A 12,332-nucleotide genomic window follows, 5' to 3' on the forward strand; every position below is an offset into this window, starting at 1 on the left:
TGGGGTATTCTATCCTAAAACCTAAGTAAGGATAAGTATGCGCCTAACACGCGCTTCCGGTTAGTTCTTAACCGTTAAAAAGAACACCCATCCACATATTCAACATTGTGGCAGGTCGTCATTAATAACACCAAAATCCATGCCTTACACGCATGGGGAATTTCATCCTGAATCCTAAGAAAGGATATGCCGACGCCTAACACGCGTCGCCGGTTTAGTCTTTCTCCGTAGAAAAAGACACCAGAGTTCGATTCTGGGGTATTTTATCCCGAAGCCTAAGTAGGGATAAAGTCAACACCTAACACGTGTCGCCGGGTAGCCTATTCCCGTAACAATGGCGAAGTCTATGTATTCGACATCATAACACGCGTCGCCGGTTTAGTCTTTCTCCATGGAAGAAGACACCAGAGTTCGATTCTGGGGTATCCTATCCTGAAACCTAAGTAAGGATAAGTCAGCGTCTAATACACGTTGCCGGGTAGCCTATTCCCGTAACAATGGCGAAGCCTACGTATTCGAAGTCGTAGCAGCGAGTCTAAGGGAGTTCATACCGTTAGCATAACGTCACATGCGGAACAGATTTAGACAATCCGCATGCTAGCCCGACTCAAACGGTAGTCGGTAAAGGCTAATCAAATCCGTTGAAGGCTGGGGGTTAGCCAAAAATCCTAAAGTCAACGCCTAACACGCGTTGCCGGGTAGCCTATTCTCGTAACAATGGTAAAGCCTATGTATTCGACATCATAGCAAAAAGTCTCAGAGAATTCACTCTCTTAGCACAACGTTACATGCAGAACAGATTTAGACAATCCGCATGCTAGCCCGACTCAAACGGTAGTCGGTAAAGGCTAATCATATCCATTGAAGGCTGGGGGTTAGCTAAAAATCCTAAAGTCAACGCCTAACACGTGTTGCCGGGTAGCCTATTCCCGTAACAAATAGTAAAGCCTATGTATTCGACATCATAGCACAAAGTCTCAGAGAATTCACTCTCTTAGCACAACGTTACATGCGGAACGGATTGAGACAATCCGCATTCTAGCACGATTCAAACGGTAATCGGTAAGAGCACGTTAAATCCGTTGAGGGCTGAGGATTTGCCAAAAATCCTAAGTCAACGTCTGATACACGTTATTGTTTAGTCTTTTCACAGGAGAAAGACGAAGTCTACACATTCAATATCGTAGCACTAAAAGGGTTAACTCTTTTAACTTAACGTCACATGTGGAACGGACTTAAACAATCCGCATGCTAGCCCGACTCAAATGGTAGTCGGTAAAGGCTCATCAAACCCGTTGATGGCTGAGGATTTGCCAAAAATTCTATAAATACGAGTCATTGACGCATCAGCTCTGTTAGTTGGTCTTGTGACTCGATTATCCAACAACATTAAGATAAGATCCACACATGCAGATGAATCAGCTTTAACAGTTGGTCCTGCAGCCCCGACACTTGGGACCACCATGCTCCAATACCTTAAGAGCTTAAACTGTGTATACTCCAATGAGGTATACGAGTATAAACTATTCCCTATTTTTGTTGAGAAGTTTCTGGAGAGTATTATTCTAAAAATATTCTTAAGGATAACTCAACAACACTCCGAAAAGTATAAGAGTATAAAGTACTTCTCAAGACTCCAGCAGACGTACGAGTATAAACTGTGTCAAACGCCGGACAACGCGTCGCAACTCAACGCCAACAATCGATGGTCGGTTCTATGTTGAAACAGCAAACACGAGCTAAAGATCAGAAAATCAGGAATTGACTTCAAGTTCAAAATTCCGACAACGGTCAGACAATAAATGCAGCACCGGAACCCTTGCAGACATTCGACAAAGCGATGAATAGCCTGGAGGAATAAAAGAATCAATAATAGAAGCCATTCCAAGGTCTCGTTACACCAATTGAAGGTTGGGACAATCATATCCAAAGTATTCCAGACTCTTCTATAAAAGAATGAGGCTGAAATACTTTGGAGGGGGTATCTGTAGGCGTATAAAATTGCTTATAGGTCCCTTAACACAGCTCAACATGGTGATTCGACAGACCAACGAACCATCGGGCGATATATCCAAACATGATCGTTAGACCACAACACCGAAGCCAAGTGACACGCGACGAAGCGGATTAACGAGGCGACGAGGTTAACGAACCGCACGCAAACAACGGAATGCATCTAATCGCGTGCCCAATCAAGCTAACGGGTCGATGAATCAACGAGTCATCCAACTGTAGAGTCCACCACATCAAACAAGATCGGGAGGGGACTCGAACTCGAACACCAAAGCGGATTTACTGCCAAATCAGAGTCCAGGTCAACAAATCGAGTTCGAATGAAGCGCAAGATCGGAAAACGGCAAAACCAAACACCTAGAGGGCTCGGTCGAAACCGAGCCACCTCTAGGTGGCTCGGTGGCCGAGCCACCACTTGGTGGCTGAGCCACCTAGATGCCCGGGCATTGGCCGAGCCATCTCTAGGTGGCTCGGTGAGCCACCAAGGTGGCTCGGTAGCCGAGCCACCTAGGTGGCCGGCCGAGCCACCTAGGTGGCCGACCTAGGTGGCCGAGCCACCTGGATCTGGGCCCAGATCTGAGCCCAGATCTGGATTGAAATGCCTATAAATAGAGAAGGAGGGCTTATTTTTAAGGGGTTGGATTTTTGGTGGAACTTTGGAGGCGAAACTCTGCGGGATCAAGAACTACACTTCGGAGTTTTGGAGCTTTGAAGACTCGGACTTTTTCAGATCTGGTTCTTGGCGATCATCCATGCCAAATAAGGCAGGAGTTCGAGAGAGATCATATCTGAGATCCACACGGTCATCCTCTGGATCAAAACTTGGTTTTTGATCCCGAGAAGAGTATCGATTTCGCTTGGTCGATTTCGATTACTTAGGCCTATTATTTCCTTGGTGAAATAATTCCCTCGGCTGTTATTTCCTTTGTGAAATAACACCCGTCATACCGTGTAGATCCAATCGGATCAAGATCGCGCGGTGGTCCACGGATTAATCCCGGCGTAGGCAAAGAACCCACACAAGCAAGAGACCGCAAAACAGGATCTTGTGATTTGTTCCGAAAGAAGGAAAGTTGTAATCTTTTAAGATTTTCTTTTTGTTGATTTTGTTGTAACCGGATCTTATAAAAAGACCGGATCTTTTGTAACCGATAAACTGTTGCTCAAGAAAACAATGACATCAATGAAAGTAATTTTTCCCGCGAACACTTCTGTGGACGTATGCAAATTTGCCGAACCATGTAAAAATTGGTTGTTTGCATTTGTGCCATTATTGTGTTTGTATTTGGCCTTCTTTCCAACGACGTTTGTTTGGTTCTCGGGCATTAGATACCAACAAGTGGTATCAGAGCTTCGGGCTATGTTTGGGCTATTTGGAGGATTAGAACACTTTGAAAGTTCGTCTAGGATTCGTTTGGTGATAAAGGTGGGATCTTTACTATTGGTGATATTTTTTACCGTCGTGTGGGGGTGAGATCTTTTGGAAGCTCTTGTTAGAGTTTTAGTTGGAGATAAAAATTTCTCTTTATCAGTTTAGATCTATTCTTCGATTGTTCCGCATTGGTTGTTGGTGCCTTGAGATAGATGCCTGAGAAAGAAGTTGTGGAGGGTTCTTCCGGTGTGAAGACCATCCAAAGTTTGAATATCCACTCTATGAAGATAGACGTGGAGAAGTTTAATGGTACTAACAATTTTAGACTTTAACGATGTGAAGTCTTGGATGCGCTCAACGTACAAAATTTGGAAGATACGTTGGCGTCGGACAAGAAACCGAACGACATTGATGAGAGAGTTTGGAAGAAGATGAATAGAATGGCGTGTGATGTGATTATGTCTTGTCTCACTCAAGATCTAAAATATAATGTGATGAATGAGACTTCAGCTAAGAAGATTTGGGAGGTCCTAGAAATCAAGTATATGATAAAAAGTGTAGAAAATCGCTTGCATTTGAAGAGGAGGCTTTATCGCTTCCAATTGAAGAAGGGGACCGCCATAAGTGATCACATGAACCACTACACGAAGCTTCTTGTGGATTTGTCGAATGATGATGTGATGATTAAAGATGAGGACAAGGCATTGCTGTTGTTGAGTTCCTTGCCTAACGAGGAATATGAGACCTTCGTTCTTACTCTTATTAATGGGAAGGTATTTCTTTCGTATAGTGAGGTCACCGCTAAACTTGTGAATTATCAGCTTCAAAAGAAGGATAATGAGACTTTTGTTGAGCCTGTAGCAGGGGCATTGGTCGTAAGAGCAAAGAGTCCAAATCATGGTAGGAGGTCGCAGTCTAGAGGGGCACATTCTAGAGTTCGTAGGAATCGGTGTACCTTTTATAAAGAAGATGGATATTGAAAAGCCGAATGCCCAAAGTTGACAGATCGAGTCGGGAAGAATAGGGGGAAAGATTTTCAAGCTTCATAGATGAATGTTACCAGGGCTAGGGGTAACAATTCAGATTCAGATTCTTCAGGCTACTCGTTATCTGCACTACTGTCAGTTTGTGTTGCCGACTCCACTGAGTGGATGTTGGATTCGGGTGCTTCTTACCACATTTGCCCTAGGAGAGATTGGTTCTCCAGCTTTCAGGAGTTGGAAAGAGGGATGTCGTACTCATGGGTAATGATCACGAATACCCTATTGATGGTATTGGTATCGTTCATATTCGGATGAGTAACAGAGTGATATAGGAGTTGGATGAAGTGAGGTTCGTTCCTTAGTTGAAGAAGAACATCATTTTACTTGGAGCTTTAGAGGCAACATACTATAGGGTGACCTTGGTGGATGCATGTTTGAAGGTCACATTGGGGTCCATGATTATGATGAAGGGTATCAGAAGGAGTAATTTGTATTATTTGCTTAGGAGCACAGTGATTGATAGAGAGATGACGACTTCTTTGGGGGCTAGACTGTGGCGTTGTTTGATGCTGGGGTATTTGATTGGCTATGCTGTGCATAGATTGTTAAGGAGTGTTTTGACCTATAAATTAAAGTCCTTTGAGCATATTGGTATGAGAAAGAAGACCGAAGTGGAGTTTGGCACTTCTATCCATCGATCGAGGGGTCTTTTAGGTGGTGTTCATTCAGGCATTTGGGGGCCTTCCAAGGAGGCATCATTGGGAGGTAATTGATATATGGTTTCCGTAGTTGGTGATGGTACTCGGTATTTGTGGGTTGCAACCAAGTTCCATTGGTTTGAAGTCCTAGTAGTCAACAACAGATGGAGGAAGTGTATTGGTAGAAAGGTAATCTGTTATTCTTTTCTACGTTTGTGCCAAGCTCATGGCAGTTTGAGATACTTCATTGAAGAGGAAACATTGGGGTGACGAGATGAGATGACAGATTCAGTGAGCTGTTCCTTTCTGGAGGAGGATCGACGTTTGATGTCGAGCATTAGTTATGGTGTTCGGGCTTCGACATGTTTGGGTCATCTTCGAATAGGTTGCCGACTGCTGTGTTTGGAGATTTTAGATCTGGTGGAGCTGTTTCAGATTTTGGGTTGCATCGGATGTTTGGCTACCCAGCACTTAGTCACATTGTGGATGTGAGATTTGATCTGATTGCATATTTGGGATTCAGAGACTCGTTTGGTTATCAGTTGGGAGACTCTGATTTTGTTCTGAGTAGGTATGTCACTTTTGACTCTCGGCACGTGGAGAGTGTTGATCAGATCGTTGGGATATCGCAGTGGGCAGAGAGTGATACTACTCTACGTTGGGTGGAGATTACTCTACATACTCCAAATCATACTGTATCGTTTGGGATTCCAGCTAAGGTGACATAGGTTGGGGAGCATGTGGTTTTGGATGCAGATGATGAGTGGTTTGATTCGAGTGCAGCTGACATACGTAGTTTGGATATGACCATTGGTTCACCTCAGGTAGAGGTGTTTGGTTCGTTACAATTTGGGGTCATTTGGACTTCTATCAGCCGCAGATTTGTTGGTGAAGAGTTGAGAACTCTTCTATTTGATTGAGGGCCTTTGGAGGCTATTTAGTGAACTACATGAAGGCTTAATTCCTTGGGCAAAAGGATACGTAGGCAGTCTTTATGATGCAGCCGATTTGGTGAGTAGATACCGACGTTTGAAGAGTGGTCTCATTCTCATTTGGGTCTCGACTTGTTGTGGATTGAGTCCGTTGTCGTGAATTGTTTCACTTTGTACTGGACGCAACAAGTGGGACATTTGTTTTTGGTTGGTGTCGGCTTGGTTTTTGGAAAAACTTTGCCAAAGTGGAGATTTGTAGAAGAACGCACCTCGTCGGCAACGGCGGAGATGAGACGAGGCGAAAGTCACCTGTGTGTAGAGGCGAGCTTGAAGAGGGTTGGAAGCTCGCTTGAAGGCGAGGTGGATGACCCGACTCGCCTGATGGCGAGGTTGTGCAGGCGAGGGCGCTCAGGCGAGTTTTGTGCAGGCGAAGGACTCGCCTGAAGGTGAGGACGAGTGAGGCGAGGACGAGTGAGGCGAAGTCGAGACTCGCCTGATGACTTTGTGTGCGGGTGTGCGGGCTGCCTGTTTGCGTGGGAGCTAGCTGTGGGGGCTCGCCTGAAATTACCATATGGTTTCCCTATAAAAGGAAAACCCTGTTCTCGTGAGTTCTTGGAGCGGCAGAGAGAAAACCCCCTGGAGCTGGCGGCGACGATTTGGAGCAAAGAGATCAGAGCGAGTTTGAGTTGGGAGGTAGAGAATTTATTCTCCCTCCGTTTGTTGGGCTTTCGTTCCCTCTGCCATTTGTTGAGCCCATTTTTCCTGTACTCATTAATTGAGAGGAGTTGGTGAAGTTTAGGGGGTTTATTTGGAGGGATTAAGAGAGAGTTTGAGCGGTGATTTTAGATTAAAATCACCTGCTATTTGTTGAGATATCTCAAGTTTGAGATATTCTCTCTTATTTATAATCTTTTGTTATTAATAAGAAATTAATTGTGCCGCTCCCGTGGACGTAGGCAAATTTGCTGAACCACGTAAAAATTGATTATTTGCATTTGTGCCATTATTATGTTTGTATTTGGCCTTCTTTGCAACTACGTTTGTTTGGTTCTCGGGCATTAGATACCAACACACTCACGTGTCTTTGTCAGGGCCTTACCTTCTGCTGGTGGCATATGCTCTTCGTTGCAGCAGTGAGGGTTGACATCAATTATATTTGGCAGAGAGAAGAGTTGGCACCAACTTCGATAACAGGTTAGCGAGTTAGGTATTAGAACTATGACTTTTGATTTGCTAATTTTTCATTTAAGAAGCATTTAAAATTGGTAGAAAAGTAAATTAACTTTGAAAAGTGCTCAGATTTTAACGGTGAAGAAATTTTCTAAACAAACTCATTCATAATTTTTTTCTAAAAATAGACCTCTTGAGTTTTTTTTTACAAAAATCAACCCATTTTGTCTTAATCCGGTTTCTAAATAGTCGGGGTTACCAACCCCGACTATTTAATGCATAGAATATTAGGGTTTACGGTTATAATTGGGGGTTTACAACCTCCTAAATAGTCGGGGTTGGCCACCTCGACTATTTAGGAATCAGATTAAGATAAAATGGGTCTATTTTTGTAAATAAACCTCAATGGGGTCTATTTTTAGAAAAAAAAAAATATAAATGAGTTTATTTAGAAAATTTCTACTTTTAACGGTAGTTAGGATGGAGGGTGAATTTATTGGAAGAAAACAATTTGAGGGGAGAATTTAGAATCATAATGATTTTTTGAGGGAAAAATTTAAAAGCAGCAACGATTCTAGTATGTATTGAAAAACCACATAAATTTAATAATGGAGATGCAGGGGATCGAACCTAGCTTAACTTTTTTTTTGGCAACTTCCATTCATAATCTTGTGGCCCCAAATTTAACAAAGTCACATGCCAATGAACTTCTTATAGACTATTGAGAACCCAACAACCTAGTGAGACATTGATAGAATTGATAAAATACCAAAATCAACAAATGTAGCTTCAAAATTAGTGCTGTGAGCTACATTAGAAATTTGCAATGAGAAGTCAATTTAACCCCAAAATCAGAGGATGCTTGTAAGGTCAAAAACTTGACACTACTATTGTATATATTCAAATCCTTGACCCATAGTGAAATATTGCATTAGAAATAGGGGTGCTAAACCATATTCGTATCCGAGGAAATATCCGTAACCATATCTGTTAAGATACAAATATAATTACTCAAATCTATAACCGATAGGATATGGTTATAGATATGGTTTTGTAGTGAAATATTCAGAATCGTATCCGAAATATCTGAATACATATTAGTCATATTGCTACAATGGTTTTAGTCTTTAGATTATGGATTTGAGGTTAATTTTGATGATCAATATATCTAATCTTAGCTTTTCAGATATATTGAACATATTGATGATCTCTTTTGTATCACATGAACTATATTTTTTTCAACAGTATGTAGTTTTCTCTTATCCGTTTTATATCTGCATGCATATCCGCTTATATGTCCTCCTATATATCCATATCCGTCCGTAGCCGTATCCGTATCCAAAATGTACAAGCAGATATCAATATGATAAGCATCATATCCGAGCCGTATCCGGACCGAATGCACCCCTAATTAGAAAGTCATGTTGGATTTAAATCCAATATATGGGCCAATATATTAAATAGATATATATTATGTGCTATCAATCAAGGTTAGCCCATTAAAGTGATCTAATTTAGGATTTGGGTTTTTAATGAATGATTAAAGTATGGGCCTTCTATGTGTAGAGACTAAAATATAATTATTAATTCTATGATGGGCTGAATTGATAATTATGAATAACTGATTCACTTATAAATAGGGTTATGATTCCCCAAATTTCTATGTAAAATCTCTTTCTGATTTCCCATCTTCAGAAGGGTTAGATTTTCTCTAAGGAGGATATATACATACAAGATTTGGAAGATCTACATCTCAAAAAACTCAAGAATCACATCCTACTCCATGGATTCAAGTATGATTCCGCATCTTCTTAATTATCTTAATAGTTTGACATGAATAATCTTGGGATTGATTAAGGTTTTTTTATCTATTATTAAAGTAAAAGTTTATCTTTTCTTGATCTAACAATTGATATCAGAACGGTGTTTATGTTAATCTATTGAGAGTCAATTTTAATTTGTGATGTGATTCTCTTTTTTGTTCTCAAATCTAATAATCTTTTTCTTTTGCATTGTTTAATTTTAGAATAATATTTGGTAGTTCTTCCTCTAATATATATTCTTCATAATTTCGGATTCAAAAGAGTTATTATATTTTAAATTTTATGTATTCGATTTAGAAGAATTCATGTTTAATTGATGTTTAAATTTTGGATCAAGGTCTAAAAGATTTCAGGTTAGAAATCTTTAATTAAAAAAAATCGCTACAGTGGTCGCCTATAGTTAGGGGTGTCCATTTGGACCCCCTGCCCAGGCTCGACCGGGCTGTAAAAACGGTCAGGCTAGGTAGTAGCATGGGCCTGGTCCGTGGCAGACCGGATGCACGGTCACTTATGTGGACGTTAAGGGCTAATATGCGGGTCGGCCAAGCCCGACTAGCAAACAGCGGTAATAATTGGACTTTTTCGCCACTTGACAGTTTTGTGGTTGGCCCGGGCCGGCGTCGGGCAGCGGCCTAGCAAGAAACGTCCATAAGTGACCTTTTCGGCTTGTTGTTGTGGCTGGCCCGGACGGATCCCGACTTAACTGGTCATATTGGAGCTCTTGTGGCTGGCCGGCCTGACAATAAACGGCATTTGTGACTGTGTTTGATCGGTTTTGACCATTTTGTCCCCTAAACGGTCAAAAAAAGTAAAAAAATTAAGGGTATTTTGGTCATTTATCTAGGGATCTACCTCTATAAATAGAGAATTATTTTATTTGTTTTCCTCATCCAAAACTCATCTACTTCTCTCTAGTACTCTCTTATACACTCTTATACTCTCTAATACTCTCTTATACTCTCTAATAATCGCTTTAGCTCTCAAATTCTTCAATCAAATGACTTCCGGATCTGATTATGAAGATTAAAACTCAACTCTTGAAATGAGTCCTCCTACTACAGCTACTCCTACTCCTACCGTATTATGACACCCCTGTTTTCATATATGGCTGCAATCCAAGGTGAACCCAGAGATGTCAAACTTGTCATGCACCCATATTGTACATCAACACATTTTACCAATCACAGTAATATCCTCTAGTGGAATCAAATTAAGTGCAGGTACAAAACAGGCAAAATAAGGGAAAGTATTTGTAATAGACATGATGTGGAAAGATATATCTCATAAATGAAATCATGTCTCAACTGAATAAACGAAAATACATCTAATGTCTGAAATAAAAATGAAGTATCTCACATGAGTCAACTAAAAATGGACTAAGACACACAGCCTTTACAAAATAAAATAAAAAGTTCTAATGTCTAAACAATAAATATAAATCTATGGTAGAGTCTCAACTACCAAAACTGAGTGACGACGACTACGCTGAAAATCCGTCAACCTGCGGATCTCTGAAGTTCTGAACTGCCTGAAAGGAATTAAAAACAATAAAGAGAACAACAACAAGAGCATCAGAGCGCTACAGCAAGATCACCTCCATTTTCCCCCAAGGGAAGAGATGCTAGATGTAGTGAAGGTTCTATCTATTAAGAAAGTCTACCTAGATCATTTACCTTGTATCTAAGTGGAATTAGTATTTAAAAACCTACAACATGGGACGTAATATGTCGAGCAAAATAATCCAAATAAGAAAACCCTCATGTATATACCATATGTCTCAAATTGTAGATAACTAAATATTAATACCGAACTAGGAATAAACAACCAAAATAAAATCAATAATTAGAAACCCACAACACGAAACTGGTACGTCGAGCGAAATAATCCAAACAAGGAAACCCTCATGTATATACTATATGTCTCAAATTGTGAATCGCTAATCCTAACTAAGAAAAAAATAAAACAGTATAAGAAAGTAAAGACATCATAATATCATATTTATAATATCTTCCACTATCACTTGGAAGATAAAATAAATATCAACATATAATTCACGTACTTTCAAGAGCAAAGTACCTCAATCATATATAACTCAGCGATGAGTCATGTTCATAAATGGTATCCACCAAATACTCATGCTATCAAGTAATCGTCACAATACAAATCCTTGCAAGTTATAATTCATCGTATTATCATGCAGGACAGACTACCAAGTCGATATCCTAACTATGTACTCGGCTCATTAGTCTCATCGCATATCGGTACATAACATGAGTGCAGGACAAACTACCAAATAGGCTTCTTAGAAATACGACTCACAAACCTCATCGCACCCTAGTACGGGACAGACTGCTAGATAAAGCATCCTAAACCCGACTCAATGGCCTGTACAAATAGTATATCGACGTATTACTCAACGTAGTACTGAGCAGTGCTCATCAACGATATCCAACACGTATGTAAACTGTGTATACAACTTCTATCTCATGTGTAATCGAAACAATACTTGTCAAACTCCCTCTTCGGGATATCCATGTGTGTGTTACGACACTATACGTGTGTACTCATGACTATACGTGCATCATCATGCGGCTCAAACCCCGTGATCATAAATCAAAAGTGCAAGAAACAACACTCAGGAAATAACAAGAAACAGCCAGACTAGTCGACTAATACTCTTATTAGTCGACTAATCACCTTACTAGTCGATTACTAATAGTAATAGTCGACTACTAACAGACTGAAATCAGTCTGTTTGATCTCCTATACATGTTTCGTATATTGTAACTTTATTCAAAACTTACTTTTATTAACAGGAAGCATAAAACAAGATTTAAACTTAACAATTATTTGATAGGGATTATCTCAACAATATTTAAGCTCTAACAATATTTAAGCTCTTAAATTAATCAAATTAGGGTAACATCCTAATTAAGCATATTTCTCAATTAAAACATAAGTTATTAACATAATTAGCATAAGCATGTTTGCAATTTAACTTAGAACAGATATAAATTCATTTAACCATGTTTACAGAACTTAGGTATCACAAACCTAGGGTTTTAACATCTTTAATTAACAAGAAAACTCATTTAATTGCAAAACTAGGGTTTAAACATGATTTGAGCATGATTAACATATTAAAAACGAAATCTATAACAGCCCTAATGATGATGATCATGAATCTAACATAAACAGTAAGGGAAAGTTACTGATCTAGCATTGGGTTAAGATTTAACATCAAAAATTAAGCTTTTATCAAATTAGATTTAGATGTAAGCATCATATTAATCATATTACTTCATAAAAGACATGATTTAATCTATGGGTAAGGTTTGGAG

The sequence above is a fragment of the Asparagus officinalis genome, chromosome 5 (genome assembly GCF_001876935.1).
Source record: "Asparagus officinalis chromosome 5, Aspof.V1, whole genome shotgun sequence".
NCBI lineage: Eukaryota > Viridiplantae > Streptophyta > Magnoliopsida > Asparagales > Asparagaceae > Asparagus > Asparagus officinalis.